Source organism: Oppia nitens, unplaced genomic scaffold (genome assembly GCF_028296485.1).
Source record: "Oppia nitens isolate AA-2021 unplaced genomic scaffold, nextdenovo-longstitch-racon4-pilon3 scaffold6_pilon_pilon_pilon, whole genome shotgun sequence".
Lineage (NCBI taxonomy): Eukaryota > Metazoa > Arthropoda > Arachnida > Sarcoptiformes > Oppiidae > Oppia > Oppia nitens.
The window spans coordinates 5,875,051-5,881,050 of record NW_026533250.1 but is presented as its reverse complement, the minus strand read 5'-3'; positions in this window follow the sequence as shown (position 1 = coordinate 5,881,050).

Sequence of the window (6,000 nt, the reverse complement as noted above, 5' to 3'; positions counted from 1 at the left end):
AGTCGTACCGTTTGTTCAAACACTTGATCTTCATTTTTTTGTTCTTCATTGCCTATTATCGGAACCGATGTATTAATGTTTGCAAATTCATTGAACATTTGTTGCCAATTACGGGTAAACATCTGGTGTTGAGTGACTTGGTTTACAAATCCCGTAATTCTGGCCACCGATTGCTGTAAATTTGGTACGAATATATCTGGAACTGGTTGGAGATTTGGTGGCACAATATGCATAAGTGGTGGCGCAGGATTGACTAATTGCAATCGGTTCATAGTTTCTACCCATACGATAGCTTTTTCGTAAATTGATTTCAATCGGATAGCTCTACGCATGAGATCTTCCAGTCGATTGACTAATCGATAAATAATTGCCCGAAGACTCATGATTTGGATATCGTTGACATTGCCAGCTGACCATTGATAGAGATATTGGCCCAGAATCGATATCTGAGTGGACGACCACATCAAATCATGGAGAAGAGACTGTTGGTTAGTCCGACTGATACACTGATTGCGCAGCAGTATAGCTGTCTGGGGATCGATAACAAACAGATAGTGTCCGTTGTCATTGACCACAATCTGGGACTGTGGTCCACTGCAGCCAATTATGCCGTACGAAAAGATGGCAAAATAATTGGAGGCTAAAATCTATGTTGTCAGCTCCGTTTTTTGTATTATTTACACGCGCTATTGTTTCAATAGATATAATTAAATATTTCACGTGCAATACGTGATACAGTTATATAATACATTTGTATAATACCATTATAATTAGGATAAGGTTGCGGAGCGAACACCAGGTTAGGTAACGGAGCGAACACTAATACAATAGATTAGGTTAAGTTATCATTTTTGTAATACCATTATAAATAGGTTAGGTTAGTTAAATGTATTATGATATTATTTTTGCTTAAACATATTTACTTTTATTTTATTAATTATTAAAAATACGTGTAAATAGCGTGTGAACTACAATTAAATCCATTGAAACAATAGCGCGTGTAAATAATACAAAAAACGGAGCTTACAAGATAGATCTGCTCCTAATTGGAATATGGAAAGTTTGTCTCAGCCATTATCCTTTCCGGACCGCCGATATCGTAAACGACTGGTCGGCCTCGGATTCTGTAGTTTTCTCCGAGCTCTATGTGATGTTCAGACCCTCTGACAAAATCAACTTCTAGTTGAATATTATCGCCGGCAATTGCAAGATATTGGGTGTCATTGTGGGTCATATTAATCCACGGTTCGGCCGGTTGATGATTGGGAACCGGTTGTTGCCGTCTAAGCTCTACTATTGGTCTATCGAGTATAGCGTTGATATTCTGTAATAGATCTGTGATACGCTGTAGGTTTGGCAGAACCGCTGGATGTTGTTGTGGTGGCTGTGGAGGAGGATTGTCGGCCATACTTGTGTTGACTTTGCTGTTGATAATGATAATGTCTATTATGTCGTTCAATATGGTATGATTTTATTGTGTGTGGAAATGCTATTTTATCCGAATCTTTTACTACCGATAGTTTAGTTCGTCTAACTTTATTTTGTAAATTTTTTTAGTTTTCTACTAAAATAATAATGGTAAAAAAAAATTTTTTTTAATTTAATTGTTGTGTTTGATTTTTACTGTTATAATCGTTAAAGTTTAAAAAATTGATATTTTCTTTGATATTTTGTATACTATTTAAATTTTAAATTATACATAAAATATACAATAAAAATCTTGATAGAGAGAGAGAGAGAGAGAGAGAGAGAGAGAAACAACAAAAAATTCTCTCTTTCTCTCTCTCTCTCTTAACATAACCTATTATCTCATTGAGTAAACTTATTTTTAACTAAATTATGATATTTTATATTAGACAATAACTTAAACTACAGTATATAACGCAAATTATATATATATTTAATGCTATCCATACTTTTATAATAAAAAAATATATTAAAAATGTATTTTAACCCATCGTTTATATCTCGACCACAATTTTTTTGTATCACTAAATTTCAGACAATCTAATATTATATATTTTTTGTAGCTATCATTTAAATTTCAAACAGTAGTGTTCATAGAAGACCATCATTATTATCATAAACATACACTTGTTTGGCAACTTCGGGATATTGTTCAGTAAATCGGTTTTGTCGTTGAACGAGCCGAACCAACAGTCGTGCCCTTACATGATAATCGTCGGCCATTTGCGGGTCAGACCAGTTTAGAGGTGTATAATTATCTGCAATGTCAGCCCTAATATCTGCCTGCATATCACGATTGATAATCATCTGTATACGGGCCAACTCTTCCAGGGCAACTTGTCTGGCATCGTACTGATGGCCACCTGTTTCCGGATCATAGGAATCTGTTTGCTGGTTATATCTGGTAAACTCATAGCAGGGTAGTTGGTCGATTTGTTGACACCAATCCAGATACTGTCGATACTGTTCAATATAGTTACGTGTTAAGAGACTGCCGGCACTAATTGCACAAACAATCGGTGCTATTACCGACAAAAAATATACAGTCCAACTGTCATCGTCCAGATGGTCGACGGGTATCATATAAACCAGTGCACCGACCGAACCAAGTATTCCGATTAAAAACATTGTCAGCCTGTTGTGTACGGAATGGGTGCTATAATACTGGCGAAAAGTATTGCGCAATTGGACAATAATCCACGGACACCGGTATGGTTGCTGGCATACAGTACATCGGCCACTGCGAGCATACTCTTGACGGCTGAGCACACGAACTAGACATAGATAATGCATTGAAGCATTGCATTTACACGGCGGCGGTCTTATCACTGGATTTTCATCTGTGTCCTCATCGTCGAGACATATGGGACACACACCGGGCGTTTGGTCGTCGACCAAAGGATTGTCGATCACTTGAACTGTCGTCCTATCGGTATTTTGTCGCCGTCTTTGTCTATTTCTTTTTCGTCTTTCTCTTCTGGTTTGTGTTTCTTTCTCTCGTTTAATCGCATTCTTGGACTTCGGCTGATTGGTTGACCACATATTTGTTGTTGTGGTCCTCAATGTCTCTAATTAAATGTGTTGTTTCGACTCATTTTTTCATAAATTTTTTATATAAAAAATATAAAGTTTTTTACTTTAAATTGAAAAAAACTAAGAAATTTATCAATAAAGACAAGTAAGAGATAGAGTAAGAGACTTGTCGTCAAAAAAGAAGAATTAGTAGTAAACATGTCGTCAACTAATCAGCCGAAGTCACAAAAGCAGATGAAACGAGAGAAAGAAAGACAAAAGAGAAAAGACAAACAAAAAAGTCGACGACAGATACGGCGATTGTATGGACAAAACACCGATAAGACTATGCAATCGTTTGACCAAATGTTAAACAATTATTCGCCACCTGTATGTCCCATATGTCTGGACGACGAGATAGAAGCCGACGATCTGATTGTCTATCCGTGTCTGTGTACCGGTGGATATCATTTTACTTGCCTAGTGTTGGCATTGATGCAACCGACTTATTCGCGCGATGGCAACAAATGCAAACAATGTCGGCAACGGTTACGACACGAGTTGGTTATCGAGCATTTCAGGGATACGTTTGGCCACTATAGTCGACTGCGCTGTCCGTTTAATGACAAATGCAAACTACTGGCACTGGCTGTTGCTTTCCAGGCTTTTTTATATTACACTCTGATTGACGAACAAACCCTGAGTACAGCTCAGCCCGATATTCGCAATGCAATGGAACTAAGCGTTAAGCTTATGATCGGTATTCTCGGTCAAAATATGGCCCAACAGTTGTTCCAGTATTGGAGAAATTTTTTTGAATGGCGCCGATTGAACGAAACCGAACTGTTACCGGAACTGGAGTTTCGCGACTACAATCCGCTTAGCGGTAAGTATGATCCCGGTGTCAGTACACGTCACGATCCGGTTCCCGGTGTCCAATACGACAGAGATCGGGAACATTTGCGCGATTTGCATGAAGCAGCCGATAATATACAGGCAAGACTGATTGAACGGCTACAGGTGCTCAACGAAACGGATCCACAACAAGTTGAACAGTTCGACAATGATTTAAACAGTTTGTTCGCTATTTTGGACAATCAACACGAACTACTACAACAACAACCCGAGTTAGCCAACGATCCCTATGCTATGAATSARTAAATTTARTCATTGATATATATATAAAAAAGTAATGTAATATAACTAAAGTAAAGGACAGTTGTAATTATTTATTAAATTATAACTTATAATATAAAAAAATGTTAGTTAAAGAGAAAGAAAGAGAGAGAGAGAGAGAGAGAGAGAGAGAGAAAATTTTAAAAGTTTTTTAAGATAATTCAATTTATTTTTTTTAAACTTTTTCAAAAAACAACAAAATTATTTAAATACAAGAAATAGAAAGAAAGAGATAGTAGTCATCGGTCGGCAATCGGAAAAGTCAAATAAGATAAAGAAGTAAAAGTAGTAGACATGTGGTCAACCAATCAACCGAAGTCACAGAAACAKATGAAACGAGAAAAARAAAGACAAAAGAGAAAAGACAAACAAAAAAGTCGACGACAGATACGGCGATTGTATGGACAAAACACAGATAAGACTATGCAATCGTTTGACCAAATGTTAAACAACTACTCTCCAGCTGTATGTCCCATATGTCTGGACGACGAGATAGAAGCCGACGATCTGATTGTCTATCCGTGTCTGTGTACCGGTGGCTATCATTTTACTTGTCTGATACTGGCATTGATGCAACCGASYTATTCGCGCGACGGCAACAAATGCAAACAATGTCGGCAACGGTTACGACACGAGTTGATTATCGAGCATTTCAGAGATACGTTTGGTCTCTATAGTCGACTGTACTGTCCGATTGATGCCAAATGCAAACTACTGGCACTGATTGTTGCTTTTTATGTGTTTATGTATTACACTCAGGTTGATGAACAAGCTTTGAGTACTGTAACGCCGGGTATTCGCAAAGCAATTGAATTAAGCGCACCGCTTATGATCGGTTTTCTCGGTCAAGATATGGCCCAACAGTTGTTCCAGTATTGGAGAAATTTTTTTGAATGGCGCCGATTGAACGAAACCGAACTGTTACCGGAACTGGAGTTTCGCGACTACAATCCGCTTAGCCGTAAGTATGATCCCGGTGTCAGTACACGTCACGATCCGGTTCCCGGTGCCCAATACGACAGAGATCGGGAACATTTGCGCGATTTGCATGAAGCAGCCAATAATATATATGCAAGACTGATGGAACAGCTACAGGTGCTCAACGAATCGGATCGACAACAAGTTGATCAGTTCAACAATTATTTGCGTAATTATGTCGCTATTTTGGACAATCAATACGAACTACAACAACAACGACCCGCGTTAGCCAACGATCCCTATGCTATGAATGAGTAAATTTAGTTTGAATTTTCGGAATAAATCTATATAATAGACAGCCAGTAAAAAATTATTTACTACAAACCCACCCCACCCACCCATCCACTTCCTAACCCCAAACTAACCTAGCTAATTAATAATTAAGTAATAAAACTAACATTTTATATATGAATTACTACATAAAAACAATACTTTTTTGCTGGCTGTCTATAATACAGATTTAAGCCGAATTTTCAGTCATTTGTATATAAAACAAAGTTATGTAATATAACTAAAGTAATGGACAGTTAGTTATCAAACGAAATGTAATTAATTAATTAGAGAGAGAGAGAGAGAGAGAGAGAGAGAGAGACATTAAAAATTAAAAGTATTTTAACATTTATAACAATATAATTATAAAACTATAAAAAATAATAATAGTTTTTTTTAAATTTCAAAAAAACTATAAAATTATTTAAATACAAGAAAGAGATAGTAGTCATCGGTAGGCAATCGGAAAAGACAAAGAAGTAAAAGTAGTAGACATGTCGTCAACCAATCAACCGAAGTCACAGAAACAGATGAAACGAGAAAGAGAAAGACAAAAGAGAAAAGACAAACAAAAAAGTCGACGACAGATACGGCGAT